Source organism: Cibotium barometz, chromosome 45, assembly GCF_041138505.1.
Source record: "Cibotium barometz isolate CiBa-2024 chromosome 45, ASM4113850v1, whole genome shotgun sequence".
NCBI lineage: Eukaryota > Viridiplantae > Streptophyta > Polypodiopsida > Cyatheales > Cibotiaceae > Cibotium > Cibotium barometz.
The window spans coordinates 276395-294432 of record NC_141090.1 but is presented as its reverse complement, the minus strand read 5'-3'; positions in this window follow the sequence as shown (position 1 = coordinate 294432).

Sequence of the window (18038 nt, the reverse complement as noted above, 5' to 3'; positions counted from 1 at the left end):
TATGGCTATTCTGAGGAGCTCGATTACCCCTGAAGTATTCTTGGAGAGCCTTAGTAAGGTCGGCCACACAGACATTTCAGATATCTTGGGCTCCTTGGCAATAGGTTTCACTGTCATTGGCTCGTGCCCAGATACTTGCGAACTAACGGATTTTGTTTCTGAAGACACCTTTTTACCTGCAATCATCAAGTTGTCTTATAACTGGATTGCATTGGCAGTGACTGCTTCCCACGTTGTAAGACCTCTAATGACTAGGCCATTGTAAATGTCCTCGTGGCGCAATCCTTGGATGAATCTATCGAGGAGTTGGTTGTTATTGAAGCGTTCATCAGGAGTGCAGTGAGAATTTAGATGCTTCAATCGACTTATAAAGTCTCTCACTGACTCCCCTTCCTCGCGTTCAGCTTTTTGAAGTTGAGATGCTACCCCCCAAAGCACACCCTCGCGTATGTATTCTTTCAAGAACAATCTCTTGAGAGTGGGGTAGTGAGTGCGCTCTTCAACCCTTAAGGTTCGATACCAATCTCCGGCCTTCCCACTCAAGGTTAAGCCTAAGGCTTTACACTTATGCAACTCATTGTGCTCTTCCAAGGAATCACACACGTGTTCAAAGACTTCAATGTGCTTCCTAACATCCTCGTTACCACTGAAGTTTTGAGTGAGCTTAGCCACTTGTACTGCCTTGCTTCTAGGTTCTCTCTCAGGCATGCCCCGCATGTTTTCCGCAATGGATCGTCCGATCGTCTGAGCAAATGCTGCGAGATCACCTAAGTGAGCAGGCATAGTTGGTGGAGGCACTTCTGGGATAGCCTGGCTGATAGGAGTTGGCGTTGGTCTGAGTATGTTGGCAAATGACGTAGGATATGATATGTGACTAGGCCTAGCTCCCCTTGGATAATGGTTATGATAAGGTGGTCGTGGAGCATACGCCATTGGCATACTAAGAGGCATAGGAGCTACATGAGCATGAGTAGCGATAGGTACATATGGTTGATAGGCACTGGCACGCACTGTTGTAGGTACTGCTCCACTAGGTAGTGGTGTCGTACTAACTACAGCGGTAGCAGGTGCACTTTCAGCTATGCTCATCATTGGGGTAGGCATTGCGGATTCCCTAATGGAAAGTTGAGCCAAGGTTGGAAAGCTAAAGTTACTACTCGTGGGCTCAACCTGCATTGAGACTCCAGGCGAAACAACATACGAAGGGTCTATGGGACTCACCGAGGGAGTCTCCAATTGTGATAGGGTTGGTTGTTTGGCCTTGCCCGTATCCAAAAACCTCATAGGGCCAGTGGAAACTAGGTCCACTCCCCTATTTTGCCTCTCAATTTGGATAATTCTATGAATAACCTCACATATCATTTGCTGTTGCTCTTCTAGATTAGTGGCGCTAGATGTAAACCGTAGGACTTCTAACCAACCTACATGGTATGTGTAACCCGTGTATAGGTCCGTTAGAGTCTCTGTGTGTAGATCATATTCCCAATTTTCATTGAGAAATATCCCATCTAGACTTGGTGTGCCAAACGGTTCTCTTGAAGTGGACGCAATGTCACTTCTTATGGATTGGCTTCTAGGGACCTCTACTTTAGGAAGAGCATCAGAATGTGGTAGCTCAGTAGGGCCCTCATTAAACGAAGTGGGTAGAATATCCACGTGGACACTCTTTGGGAGGGTAGGGTCTACATAAGATGTGAATGGCGAATCTACTACCCCTCCTTCCTCATTTACTTCGCTTGTCGCATGTTCAGAGCGTGTAGCTCTACTAAAGGTCTCTATTAGACGACTAAACATGCTAGATCCGGGTTGTGGGGCCACACTGGCATGTTTTGGCTTGTCTCCTCAGGGTTCTTGGTAGGGTGCCCTTCCATGGCTTCTGAGTCAGAGGATGAGTCACTATCCACTATTCGTGGATCTTGGGTTGCACTCCCTTGGGTTCCAGCCGAAGGCCAAGATGCCAACGTGGAGGGATGGTGTGAGCCTGCGTAAACTGAAACACTTTCTAGTGGTTCAGGCTCTAGCACCCGACCAGAACGTAGATGCATGTGACGTGGGTACCCTACGCGCGTTGGTAACTACCCTTGAAACTCACACAAGTGGTTTCTTAGGTGTTTCGTACCCCGTTTTTACTTGTTTTTAGATTGTTTTTAACCCGTTTTTGACCCCCTTACTTACAGTCGAACTTGGGCTAGGGCGTGTGATAGCTCGAAACGAGCGTATCGTTTAAAGGGTCCTAGTGTGCTTTACAGCACCGTGTTCGCCTATCTAGAGCTCATATAGTCCTCAAAACAGTTCGTTTCCCTATGGGGGAAGGGGCAAAAGCCTATTTGCTTGTGGAGGAAAGGGTGAGGGCTTTATCCCACATGCTCACTTTACTCCTTGGGGAGTGGGCTACATATAGGGCACAACTTCCCATAAGCTCTCACTTGAAAGAAAGCTATGGAGGCTCACTCTCCTATACATATATATCTCAGGAGACTGAGACCGGGACCGTGGGTCGTGGGTCAATTGAGGTTCTTTCTTTTCAAAAATTTTTTCTCCAATTAAAAAACCTTTCCTCTCCACACGTTTGGTTCTTTCTTTAAAAATAAAATTTTATTTTTTATTTTTTATTTTTTATAATTTTTTTGATTTTTGATTTTTTATTTTTTTTTTGGAGATAAGTTTTCTAGGGTTTCTTTAGGTTCAGCCTTGGCCGCAGCGCAGTTCGCACACAGCACAGGTCTGGGGATTCAGAAATCCCCCCTCACACGCAGAAAACTAGATAACAGATCACACGTCCACACGCGGAGCGGAAAAATAACAGAAATGCAGAAGACAAATTACAGAAACAGATTGCAAAAAACGGAAACAACTCAACAACAAACACACAGTCGCTTTCCTACAGTGTATATTAAACTTCACGTAGCACAGCCGAGCTTGGTGCAGGGCAACTCCCCGGCAGCGGTGCCAAAAATGTGCGCTTTTGTCGCACAGGTCGTAGCTGGGGACTTGCCGGACACCGTATGCGAGCCACGAATGGCTGCAAGCATACAACCAGGGAAGGAAGCTCAAAACAGAATGCAGAAGGTGTGTCACTCACCGCTTAACTGCCGCCTTGAAGGATTCCCGCGTCGCAGCTGTGAAGGAGGAGCCGCCGTTGCCGCTCTACTGCCTCGCCGCCGCCGCCGTGCCGCTACACAGTGCGCTCGATCGCTCTCTCACTCTCTCTCTCTCTCTCACACACACGCAGGAGAAGGAAACCAAGGAGATAAGGCAAGAGCACTCTTGTATTCACAACACATGAGAATGAGGATTTTAGGGTTACATTTGACTCTTATAGGTGACTTGGCCGTTCACACTTGGGCGCCCATACATGGTCGGCCGACCCTAACCCTTATCCTACTGATATTCAAGGTGCGCCTCTCATCGGCGATCACCCAATCCCTTTATCCTTAACATATGGTGCTGACAAGCCCAGCCCATGACTCAGAATATTTAAATTAATGACGTAAAACATAGTACATCTCAATGTCTGTCATGGGTTAACAAACATCAACGTCAAAATTGGATTATGGAACATCAACATTGAAGGTATCATTGCTATTTTTTTTTCTAAGTGAAAGCAGTGAATGTTCAGCTTGTCATTGCCCTTGTGTGGGGATCCTTTCCATAGCTTTTATTAGGGCTTCTGTAGCCCAACTCAGGACAATAAGGGAGCAACTCAGCATTTGCAGAAAGCGCCTGTGATTAGTTGCTTATGCTCAGAAATTTGCAACCGGTTCAAGCCTCTATGAGTAGAGCAGAAAGGTGACTTGGTGTATTTCATTAGCCCTCCACTACAGAACATTATGGGCAAGCCCTTAGGGCTTTCATAGACCTGAGAGTGGCGCCTCAGCTCAGCCCAAAACAGTAGCAAAAATCTGCGCATTTTGAGCGCATACACCAAGTCTTCTTCCAATTGGTTCTGCAAGAACTTTGTGCAGGCAAACCAGTGCATTTTGGAGCCATAATTTGCATCTAATCGAGTGGTCATCGGTGCCACATTCAAGTGCGTAGCTGACGGGTAACCGACTCCAGCAAAAATAGCGCGAATTTCTCCTCGATTGCTGCCTCTGCAACCGTGTCCTCCTTCCTCATTTCTAGGAGGGAAAGTTATATTCAAAAATAACTTTGGTGATTAATAATTTATAAATTACAAAGCGTAAACAGGGCTCTTTGTGAGCATCTTCATTTAAACACAACCCTTGTGAAGCATCCCATCCTTAGCCTAGTATTATTTATCATTCTAAGTGAGAATTATGGTCATGTCTTTGTGACATCATTACCTTAATAATCCTTGACAACCTTGACATGGTGTAAAGGGTTAGTGGGTTATAAGAGTTATTCAAACTTGGGATATTTTTGTGATATTGAGAGCTCTAGTGTGAGCACACATGATACACATCCCATGTGTGAGGGATGGGAACACATACTCCTTGTTGGTGGTTCTTATCTTTGTGAAAGACATGGTGACCTCATATTTTTACATGTGTGAGATGGAAGCAACATGGTCATCTTCTCATTTACTTTGTGTGGATCTTGGTGACTCTAGACACTTCCTGTGGGAGAAGGAAGTGGTTTTGTCATCACCATGTGAATTTTTTGACCAACACTTTGTAATGTCCTCATGTTATAAAGGACTTGGATCAACCTTTGTGATAATGCATGTGATACTCTCCATGTGTGAGATGGAGGTCACTTGCATACCTTGTGAGGTCTACTTTGTGGTTATTATTTCTATGTAACCTTTGTGGTACATTCACTATGTGAGCACATGTATTGTGCACATCTCCTTTGTTGAGATTCTTTGTGCACATGTATTGTGCACAAAGAATCTCCTTTGTTGAGATTCTTTGTGCACATGTATTGTGCACATCTCCTTTGTTGAGATTCTTTGTGATACTCCTTTATGGTCTCTATGTGAGATCATGATCCTTTGCGGTGGTGCACTTCATCGACTTCTTGATGGAGATCTAATCTTGGTGGTGGTTCCATTCCTATGTGCTACATGGGACTTCATTCATGATGACTACCTTGGTGGTGTCTACATCGACTTGGTGACTTCTTTGTGGCTTCTTTGTGATGGTTTTCTCTTAAAGATGGCATGGGTGGCAACATGCTTCTATTCAAGACCTTGCGGACTTGTTCAAATAAGCATGCTACATTTGTTGGTGACATTACATTTTTATGACATTTTATAGCCCGTGGGGCATTTTTATCATAGTGAATTTTGTTTTGTTTGTGGTACATCTGATCCAAGCACACCCTGCGTGGTAGGGATGCTTGATCAAGAGAGGGTGTTGAGATTTGTGTGATCTAGCATCCATTAGATTTAGTCCTTAGTGGATAGATATTGTGTGCACCTTAGGAATAGACATCCTAAGGTCATTTGGTCTCATATTACCATGGTTTACAGGTGTAGGCATGGTAGGTGGTTCCCTTGATGTAGGAGTCACTTTATGGTGGGACTAGTGAGATAATTAGGGGATGGTGGAGCTAATCTAGGATGATCCCACGTTTTTCCCTTGGTTATCTATATAAACAAGGTTCCACCCTTCTTGGATGAGTAGAGATAAGCTCTTGTAAGTGCTTTGTGCAAGCTACCATATGTTGGTAATATTTACATTAAGGTAATCTTTGTGGTGTTCATATTTATCATTTAATTCATGGTCTTTCATTTGTTAACCCATCACATGCTAAGTGCATCTAGCATTTCTTATGTGCATTGATGAGTTTCGTTATGCATTACTATCTTTGTGATTAACCATTCATGCATTCCACTCTCATCCCTGTTTCTTAACAAGTTGTTCAATGTGAACGTGGGATTTGGGTTTGGCCACTTGTGGAATAGGCACTAGAGGATTTGGGGGCACATGTGGGGGGAAAAATCGTTGTTTGTCAACATCATGTTGGCAAAGAGATCTTCCTCGGCCGCCTTGAGTGTAAGCGGCGGCTCCAGCCTTAGTTGCCATTCTGATCCAATGGCACTGAGATAGGCTTACAGCCTGTCATACCATATTTGGACAACATGTCCAAGCCATACTGTCTTTGCAGTAATCCAATACCATGTGGTGACCTAATCACCTCAATGCCCAAGAAATATCTGAGCTCCCCCAGATCCTTCATCTCAAACTTCTGTCTAAGCAAGATCTTTACATCAAAGATCTCTGCATCATGGTCCCTCGTAATGATGAGGTCATCTACATAGATGACAACAAGCACAACCCTCTATCATTGTGTCTCACATACAGCGAGAAATTTGCATTGGCTACATGAAAGCCAATAGTGACAAGATATTCAGAAATCTTGTCAAACCATGCTCTTGGTGCTTGTTTTAAGCCATACAAGGCCTTCTTCAACCTGCAAACATGCTCGGGGTGAATCACATCCTCATAAACCAGGTGGCTGCAACATATACACCTCTTCCTGCAAATCCCCATGCAAGAATGCATTCTTTACATCCACTGATGTAAAGACCATTGCTTTGACACAGCCACTGCTATCACAACTCTCACTGTTGCCATCTTGGAAACTAGGCTGAAAGTTTCCTCATAATCAATGCCATATGTCTGCGCATATCCTTTGGCTACTAATCTAGCGTTGTACCTGCTTATGCTTCCATCACTGTTATGTTTTACTTTGTACACCCACTTGCATCCAATGGCTTTCTTGCCTTCAGGCAATTGCACTAAATCCCAAGTCTTATTTCCATATAGTGCATCCATCTCCTCATCCATAGCTTTCTCCCAACACACATTTCCAACAGCCTCATCAATGCATGTGGGCTCTACCACCTGTACAACTTTTGCCATGTATGCATAGTGATGTGCCACATAACCATCATATAGGTAAACCTCTGCACAGGATTCTTCACTCTCCCAGATCTTTGCAGCTTTGCATTCATGGCTTCCATAGCCTTCTTTACACCAGGTGTTCTCATAGCTGGTATCCCAAGATCCTCATCAAGGCTCATCTCTGAGCCACTGGACTCTCCATCAACATGAGAATGCCCTGCAGAAATGTCAGGCATACTAAGGGGCTCAACCACTTTCTCTTTGCCTTTGTGTGATGTACTAATCACATTTGCAGGACTGGACGCAGCCTGCCACTCCATGGTCTATCAACTGAACCACTAGATGAGGACTCTCCTGGTCCACTCAAAGACTGTGATTGCTGACTTGTATTCTATGCAACCACATTTCCACTCACATCAGCCCCAACAGCTTCTTTTTTAGCAGCATATCAGCTACTCATCTCATAAAAAACAACATCCCTGCTTACCCTCAACTCACATGTAGCAGGGTTATAACACCTGTATCCCTTTTGCTCAAGGGAATACCCAATAAACACACATTTTTCAGCTTTTGGATCCAGCTTAGTTCTCAGCTCATCTGGCACATGCACATATGCAATGCATCCAAAGACTTTCAGATGAGACAAATCAGGTTTTTTGCCAGTAAACCTCTCCTCTGGAGTTACATCATGTATGGCTACAGTTGGAGTCCTGTTCATGATGTAAACTGCTGTAAAAACAGCCTCAGCCCAATAGCTATGCGGCATATTTTTCTCTCCCATCAATGCTCGCGCAATCTCAACAATGTGCCTATTTTTTCGCTCAGCATCTCCATTTTGCTGCGGAGTGTATTTGCATGTAAACTATCTCTGAATACCATTCTTCTTCAAAAATTTAGAGAACTCATTGGAGAAGTACTCTCCTCCTCCATCTGACCTTAGGCACTTTACATGTTTCCCTGTTTGCTTTTCAACCATAACTCTGAAATTCTGAAAATGAGTGAACACCTCACTCTTCTCCTTCATGAAGTATACCCACAATTTCCTTGTGTGGTCATTAATAAATGTCACATAATACGTGCAGTCTCCCATAGACATGGTCTTCGTAGGACCCCATACATTTGAATGCACAACATCTAGTGCATTCTGCTCACATTTTTGTCACGTGGAAATACATGCTTTGTTTGCTTTCCAAATTGGCATGCTTCACATATTTTCTGCATACCTTCAACTTTAAACTTTGGCAGCCCTGTCACAATTCCTTTAGTCTACATAGACTTTATTCTTTGCACATTCACATGTCCAATTCTTTTATGCCAAATGTCGTGTCTGCAACAATTCCTGAACCATTTGCAAACATCACAGCACTCACAAAACTAATCATCACAGACGTGTTAATCCTGATAATCTTTGGATGTGTCAATCCCAAGGCACCAGGTGTGTAATTCTCAAAAAAATGAAGATCTCAGATGTATTAATTGTTGAAAGAACGGTAGAGGAGGAGGAGACACACACACAGGAGCAAACCCTAATGTATATTGCAAACCCTAACCATAGAGGGAAACCGTGTCCACTCTCACACAAAGCATAATGCACTAATCCATAATCCACACAACACACAATGAGTTGTGTCCACACTCTACTAACCCTAGCTAATGTCCACACACTATGACCAGCTGGACACGCGGTCATTTATGTCTCACACATGTTCCTACCTAATCTGCCAGCACATAGCATAGCTGGCTCACACTGACATCGAGCTTGAATCTCAACAGCCCCTCTCAAGCTCATGATGTACTGCTGATGAAGATGTAGATGAGCTTGGGATATCAAGACTCTCAACACTCCCCCTCAAGCTCATCCCATGTACTCCCAACATAGTCCGAAAGTACTCAAACTTCTCCCTGCTAAGTGGCTTCATAAAGATGTCTGCCACCTGCTCATCAGTCTTCACATACTAAAGATCAACTGTACCATCCAGCACCTTCTCTCTGACAAAGTGATAATGGACCTCTATGTGTTTGGTCCTCGCATGAAACACTGGATTCTTTGCCAACTGTATACTGCTCATGTTGTCACAATGAATGACAACTTTGCCATCAAGAGGCTCACATAAATCTGTCAAGAGACTCTTTAACCATATAGCCTCACAAGTAGCAATGTCTGCACCCCTGTACTCAGCCTCTGTACTGGATAAAGCAACTGTAGGTTGCTTTTTGCTACTCCAACTCACCACGGCACTTCCAAGTGTAAAAGCATATCCACTAGTAGACCTCCTATCATATGCGCTACCTGCCATCATCATGGCTAGTAGATGCATCCAAAAATGAATCACTGAGCTTGATTTCCTCAACCAATAAGAGTGAAACCAACTCATCGAAGTCGGGTAAACCTGTACTCCTCACTGAGATAGATGTATCAAATGATTTATATTCCTTGCCAAGACCACGCAAGGTAATATCCACCAAATCATCATCAGACATGGGGGCATTTATTGTGGCCAATGCATCTGCAAACTTCTTGATTTCTTGCACATAATCATGTATGCTCCTTTTATTCCTTTTCACATTGTGTATCTGCTGTCGCAATTGAGACTTGCGAGCACTCGTATCTGTATCAAACATCTTGACCAAAGTATCCCATGCATCTTTGGGATTCTCAGCATCCTGAATGTGTATGAGCATAGCATCAGAAATGCATATAGACAGATAATGCAGCACTTTGAATGCTCTCTCTGACCATTGCTTATGAGCAATAAGCTGCTGCTGTGTAGGTTGCCGAGGTAACTCAGGCTCAGGCTCAGCACCTGTAATGAGATTCCAAAATCCTTTCCCTTTCAAGAAACTCTTTATCCTGTACTTCCATGCTTGGAAGTTCTTCCTATCCAGCTTTTCACCAACAATCTGAACTGGATTGTCCGACATGTTGCTCAATGCATACACCTTCCGCACACTTCAAATCTGTAAATGAGCCTTCCTCAGCTCAACCACACTCCAATGAATGTTCCAGATACTCCAAGGTAGCCAACAAACTCCAAATTTGATGTAGGAAATCAACCTGTAATCATCCAAGATGAACTGACTCACTCAGTGCGGGATACCCTGAATTGACACGCCTTCCAAGGCTCCAAATCGCAATGTAATGGTGCAATCAAGTATGGGCAACTTGCATTGACACCTAATGAACCTCAATGTTGAGTATCAACACCATCTGACATGTGTACATATCAATTTTTGAAAACCCCTTTCTTTGTTTTTGGAAAAACCAAAAAAACCAGTAGAAAATTTTCTCTAATTCCTTCAATATTTGTCCAAATTGAGCAACCAGGCATTCATTAGCTTAGCATTAGTGTCCATCAACTCCATGTAAGAGGAATTTGTCCAATTGTAAAACACCAAGGATTAATTGCTCAATTAAAAATGCTCTGTTTCTCTGCAACCACCAGTGGACAGCCTGTTTAATCAGCTCATTCCCAGCTCAATAAGCATCATTGACCAAACAAATCACATAGCCCTCTTCTCCAAAGTGTAAAGCATCCAATTGCTAAAGCAAACTTGAAATATGTCAAGAATCCAATGAGTAATTGACCTCCTCGTAGTCAAAAAAACAGAAATCTGCCCTGTTTCCTTTGTATGGGCTGCGCCGCCTGCAATTAGGGGATTTGGGAGTGTTTATAATGTTTTTTGATGAGGTATTCAAGTCCCCAACACCCCTAGGTACATGTGCAATCCACCAATGATTGGATTTTTGCCAAATACACACTCCAAATGCTTCAATTTTGGGCTTCTTTTTCACTGTTTTGTGAGAGCTCAAAAACCAGAGATTTTCACACTTTGAAATGCATTCAAATTTGTCCAAAATCACAATAGGGCTTGCATAAGAGTTGCCATTACATCTCTCATTGTCAGATACATGTTTGCTTTGCCAGATTTACATGTATTTCCACCATACATCAATGTTGCCAAGCTTTAATGGAAAGCTTCAAAAACCAGAATTTTTCTTTGCTTTGATTTGCTCTATTTTGCTTTGCTTTTGCCTGTATCACCTGCAATCCGCTCAAGGATGTTTAGAAGACCTTACCCGGTAGGCCAAGCTCTCAGATCTGATAGTATTTGGTATGCTCCAAGCTTCACAGCTCCAATGGCAAGCTTCACAGCTTCTCTTCACAGCTTCTTCTCCCTCTTCACTTCACTCACTCATAAACCCTAATAAACAGCACAAGGCTCTGATACCATGTTGAAAGAACGGTAGAGGAGGAGGAGACACACACACAGGAGCAAACCCTAATGTATATTGCAAACCCTAACCATAGAGGGAAACCATGTCCACTCTCACACAAAGCATAATGCACTAATCCATAATCCACACAACACACAATGAGTTGTGTCCACACTCTACTAACCCTAGCTAATGTCCACACACTATGACCAGCTGGACACGCGGTCATTTATGTCTCACACATGTTCCTACCTAATCTGCCAGCACATAGCATAGCTGGCTCACACTGACATCGAGCTTGAATCTCAACATTAATCATGACTGCCTTCAAATGTGGTGCTATGATAAGTATTTGTGATAGTTTTGAACTTTTAATGATACAATGAAAGAAGCAAGTTCACCCTTGCTCGCATCTAAAAATCGTAAGAAATGCCAAATTAGTTGGAAGCACTGTTGTCAATCTAACCACTCGAACCCCAGAATCAGCTATGGGATGCCATGAAATTACACCTTCGTGAAAGGTTTTGTCCTCCAAGATTTTGAGAGGATAAAATGAATGAATTTTTGGAGCTAACCCAAGAAAGGAAGACCCTAAAAGAATACCACCAAACTTTTGTTAAACTTCTCCAATTTGCTCTAGAGATGGATGATGTAACTCTTGAGACTATGATAAAGTTTTTTTATATAGAAAGTGTCGAGAAGGACACGAGTCCTTCCATGTTAATCAAGAAGAGGTCCCCTAATTCAAGAGGAACGTCAAGCCCACCCTTGGTTACAAGGAATCATGAGCTAGAGCAAAAATTAGGTTAAGAAATAGGGATAGCAGGGTTAAAGATAATCGAATTCAACAAGTATTTCTATGAGTAAATAGAAGAGGATTGGTGCAAGATTCACGTGAAGTAATGTGCATGACGTATAGAGGTATTCTACAAGACAATACTAAGATTATGAAATTGCTATCATAGGTTAGATTGCATAAAGGATTCATTCCCTTATGTTTTTCCATGACAATTTGTTAAGTACCATATTACATGGGGGTATAAAATAAGGAATTCAAAGGTTCATATCATATGAGAGGTATATGGATGCATGAACTTAGCATAATAAGGCCAATTAACTTTAGAATAATAGACCTTTTGGAGGCACAACAAAACAAGCCAAACACATGAAATAAGGGGCTTGGAACAATGTTTAGATAAAAGAAGATTTCTACCTAGTGGGGACACCACTTTGAAAGAGACAGGAGGATTTACTTAGATACTACCCTAGCTCACGAGATGAGGACATCTCGAATCTTTTAAGTGGGGGAGATTGTAAGGTCCCTCCCAAGCCATGTATGTGTCTCTTTTAATATAGACTTCAATAAGGAAAGAGAGTGCACTTAGAGAAGAGTGAGACAATAAGGCTAGAAACATTAGGAAAGTGTTAGAATAAAAATATTAGCTCCAAAAATCCTAAAAGAAATAAGAAGACAAGAATAGTTCTATTAAGAGATAAGTATCTCCAAAAATAGAAATTCATATTTAGAGTACTTTTACATTTTTAGAGTCCATGCATACTAAAAATGTGGAAAAGCAACGCGTTTCTAAAGATGGCACGTTTGTAGCTATATATAGACGTTTTTGCCTATTATACTCACATTGGCTTGTAGCCTATTATACTCACATTGGCTTGTAGACTATTATACTCACATTGGCTTGCAGCTATATACAGACGTTATTGGCTTGTAGAATAGATGCCTTCCAGTTCTTTTGACTGGTTATACGACCATATTCTGAGTTTTTGAGAGTTATGGCCAAAACAATTTGCTGATTTTGTCAGGATCTCTATATACAGGGAAAACTGTAAGAAGGCAGCAACAAGTAGCCTCAAGGTAATCCTAGAGCTTGAGATGTATATATCCCTTCATTCTTATCTAATATCTTAGAAAAGAAGGTTAGATTGTTATGGTCTTTCGGAGGAAGAGACCAAAACTCCATAGATTTTCTTTTAAAGAAAGAATAGTATGCTGTAGCCCTGCAAGAGAAGGCTATTTTGCCATAGACCTCTGAAAGAGAGAAAAGTCACAGTAGTACGAGTAAGAGGAGATAAAGCTTGGGGATGATCGGATGATTTCAATCGTAAGAGAAGGTATTAGAAGACTCTCTATTCTCATATGTCAAGTTCTAAAGCTCTTGTTAACGAGCAAAGGCAACGATAAACGATAAATTTCTATAAGGTATATACATATTTTATTTTTTAATTACATATCATTCTTAGGGGTTGAGGTATGGCTCCGGCTTCTCTATTAATTGTTAATAGTGATCTATTTGATTGATTTACTAATTAAAGTTTGTATTTTTTTAAACAATAGCATATGCCTTAATAAAGAATGTCTTATCACAATCTCAAGTTGAAATGCTAAAATCTTTGTGAAATGGATTGTTTTCTTAAGAAGGTAACATGGATTCTAGTCCTATGGTTTAGTTGAGTAAATGGATTATTATCTTGGTTAAATTAAGGTACAGGTACAACTTCACCCTGCCTTGACACTGCCCTGTTCTTGTGCTTACGTAGCTACGTAGCCGGACGATGAAGATGTTAGTTAAGGCCCGGAGTTGGCCCATGGTATTATGATCAATTATCCTATGGGTGATTTGATTTTTAGAAGACCACGCTCCCCCTGCGGGATAGAACTAGGTCTTACCTATGAATTGTATCCTTGAATCTCTGCATGGTCAAGGTATCGATGAGCAGGAAATTTTCTCCAAGATAAGACTTATTGGACTATCTTAAGTGTTTTTCCTATTTTCGAAGGGGGGAACCTTACAGAACCAATCTCAAATCGGGAATTTTACTTGCATAGAACCTCTGTTTTCTTTTAAAGGACTATTTTACGCCAGAATGTTGGAGGAAGGATTTGGTATGTGTTTAACTAAGAAGAGGCTCGCTGCCAATAGCTGGCGGGGAGTCGTCGAGGGACGTCGCTTGCAACAAAGCTTGCCGAGGTCTTGATCAGCCTCGGTACGATGGTTAAAATGGTGCGCTTTTGATACGATGGGTGAGGATCGATGAAGCGGTCCCTGAGTGAAGTGCTAGGATACCTAAGTAAGATCTTAGAGGGTTCTGACCCCAGGTGATGCACACACTCACAGTCATTAGGACACCCATGCGTATGCCGAGGAAGATTTGGATAAACTAAGAAGAATGACTTTTGTGAATCGAATTTTGATATTGGATCTCGTTGGTTGACCAGTTGGTCTTCAATGGAGAGTCCAGATGATATATTTTGTAATACAATAGACTCAATATTTTGGAGGATTATGTTCAGTAATACTATGATTTTCATTGAAAGATTGTTTTAAAGACAGTCGAACCTGTTATAGCAATTTCATATTAGGTTTGTAAGTGGTATGCCTACTTTCAATTTTGCTTGAAGCGCTGTCTAGGGGGCCTAGGAACTCTTTTCCTCGGTTGGAGGATTATGTTCAGTAATACTATGATTTTCATTGAAAGATTGTTTTAAAGACAGTCGAACCTGTTATAGCAATTTCATATTAGGTTTGTAAGTGGTATGCCTACTTTCAATTTTGCTTGAAGCGCTGTCTAGGGGGCCTAGGAACTCTTTTCCTCGGTACTACCCGGGCAAAACATAACCAAATTTTTATAAAGGATTCCCACCAATACAGTGGTTGGGCGGTTGGCTATCCCATGGGCCAGTTGGGATTAGGCTGGATTGAGGGATTCTTGCGATACAAATAAGTTACGCGATTAGTTACGTTAGTTAGTTTAAGTCCTAGGAAGACCCTTGTTCTGTGGGAGGGAATCAGCGGCGGCTGTGCCTCGTTTTAAAGGAGGAAAAAAGCAGTGATTCTATGAACCAAGTGCAAGTCTCTTCTTTGATCTGACCATGTGACTTTGGGTTTGGTCGGGGATGAGTTTGGATAGTAAGACTTTGACTCGTTAGATTAATTCCCTCGTTCGCCACTTGCTAGCTAACCCCATTGTTTTATTAACTCCTCTTTAATCATACCACCTATCATCGGGATACTAGTGTGTCATTAAGTATTCCATGCTAGTCTACTCATTCAAGTATTCTGACTCCTCTAATGAGGATGTCCTGCCGTAAAGGAGATTTTAAAAAAAAACACCAAAAACAAAATAAAGGAGCAAAAAAAAAGCAAAATCATAAGAGCACATATGACTAGCTGGATACTTAATCACCCCAATACTCCACTAACTTCTTCCCATCTTACTAACTCCCCCACCCCCTCTCATTTCTGGAGAGACAGGAGAACCAACCAAGTGTGATAATTCCCCTTGTGCCTTGACAACCCCTCACCGATCATGAGGACGCGATCAACTTCAAGAAGGGGAGTGTGTCAACCACATATTGGTTAACACATTCCTATGACAACTCTGTCTGCACACTTATGTAATGGGAGCTCGTGCTATATTGTAAATCCCTTTGTTTTATGAGGGAAATGCCCTAAAGACACTCCCAAGTATTGAGCTTCAAAGGATAGACAAGAGGATCTTGGTCAGTTGGCCAGACCATAGAGAAAAGAATTGTAACTATGTTTTGGGTGCCTCGGGTCACTTACCCCCGGGCGGCTTAGTGGGAAAAGGCTTGGAACTATAAAAGCCAATTTCTCTTGTTTGTAACTCATTCTCCCGTTTGTGCAATAGAAGTGGAGTGTTCTCTCTCTCCCTCTCTCTTGCAACTCTAATCTAGCATGTGTGGTGTGCTTAGGTTTAGGATTTGGGAGTGATTAGTGCTCCCAAATCCTAAACCTAAGCACACCACACATGCTAGATTAGAGTTGCAAGAGAAGTGGAGTGTTCTCTCTCTCCCTCTCTCTTGCAACTCTAATCTAGCATGTGTGGTGTGCTTAGGTTTAGGATTTGGGAGTGATTTGGGAGTGATTAGTGCTAATCACTTATTCTCTCTTGCTTCCTCTCTCTCTCTCTCTCTCTCTCTCTCTCTCTCTCTCTCTCTCTCTCTCTCTCTCTCTCTCTCGCGTGATTAGGCTAACCAACGCAATCCTCTTCCGTGGAGATCCCACACGATCTTCATGAGAGAGCTTGCATCACTCGTTCGTTGGATTAGAGCAACCGCTTCGACGGCGTGACAATGAGTGAGGGAGGACGGCGGTGCGACGAGCGGCTATGGTGGAGCTCTTGATCCATGCTCAAGCTCGACGGATAGGAAACTTTCCATGACATGTTTGACAGTACCTGTCCAATCGACAAAGATGGTTTGGCAACCAACAAGCAAGCAAGTTCCCTCCTCCTCAACAAAATCCTCTGGACTTGCCCACACCCAACCCATGGGAACTCCAAAGCTCAATTCGCCCAACTCTTTCAACCCATGGAGCCTCATCCATGAGGCTCCACCCGGCCCCTTGACTTCGGGTAGTGCTACAAATGGCCGAGCTTATCCAAGCACTCAAAGGTAAGCTCACAAATCTAGCCACATGGGCCACTCAGTACAAAACCCTCTTTATGGGTGCTGACCAATAAACAAATGTCAAAAAAAAGAAAAAAAAAGAAAGAAAGAAAAAGAGAGTCTCTAGGTGATTAGGACCACGAGCACACCTTTTGCCCTCACCCATGCACAACACCTGCAACTCTCACTAGGCTCTATCCTATGTGCACACACCACATAAGGCTTCATCATCAACAACCATCCAGGTACATATTTGGATGGGGGGACCATGGTAATGAGCTCTTTCTATCTCTCTACTACACACACAAAGTGTCTCCCTCCACTTATATCCTTGTACTCTTTCCTCCCAACACAACTAGGTGGCTACTGAATTACCACTCTCGAGAAGATTTTCTCTCTCTAGGCCAAAACTGGTAGAAACAAGATCTTTTATCTTTCTGAAGAGGTATTTGACTACACGGGAAGATACTGGACATCCTGAGAGGCTAGGGAGGAATCTTACGTTATACCCCACTTAAAAAACGCGAGATGTCCTCATCTCGCAGGTGGAGTATGATCTCTTTTATCTTCTTCTTCTTCTTCTTCAATCACTTCCAGTGTTACTGCCTTGGAAGTGGACGGTCAATTTGGGAACAACTCTCTTTGACTTCCTCTATTCTGAGGTGGAGTTCTTGCATTACCTTGGATTGAAACTGCGGGTTGGATAGAGGGTCTACCTCTGGGATTTCCCTGATTTTGGCAGATAGAACCCTGATTACTCTGGATGAAAGGGGCTAGAGTCTGGAATCTTGATCCCTGATTTTCCTGCCCTGAAAACCTTGATCCAAAAGGAGTTGGGCAATCCATGCTGCGATGTCCAAACCCTTGACAGTTATAGCATTTCACTCTCTTGTTCAAGGGTGGAACTTCTGAAGTTGAAATCCAAGGGATTGAGTTTCGGGAAAAGGACATTTTTTCCATTCTGGAACTTCCCATATCTTGGGTTTGACCATGATATCTCTTAGGCGGAGGAAGGTTGGAATCACCTTCTGGGAATAAAAACCTTTTGAAAGGTGATGGTGCTGGATTTGGCGGGACTTTGACATCAAAGGCCTTGGTGAAATCCGCCATCCGAACTGCTTCGGCCATGGAAACTGGCTTGGCATTCTTTACCAGGATATTCAAAGGTTTGTTCAGTCCGAATGAACCTAGACATCAACTGTTCTTCATCTAGTGGAGGCGAGTATTTAAGGAAGAGGGCGAATGCTTGGTGATATGCTTTAATAGTTCTACTCCCCTGGGTTAACTCTAAGAATTCGTTCATCTTTGTTTCTAAAACGCCGGGAGGATAGAACCTCGTCCTTAGGAAAATTTTGAGATCATTTCCAGGTTTGGGTATTTCGGTCGAGACGGTTTGTCTTGCAGTGGTTTCTCCATGCCACTCTAGCTAACTCCACTATCTTTAGCCTTGCAAGAGCCATTTTGCTCTTCTCATTGTACCCGGTGACATGGAAGTATTCTTCCATTGATTCGATCCACTTCTCCACAGCCTCGCCCAAGTTTTCCCCTTCTCCCTTGAAAGGTCCAGACTGCGAACTAT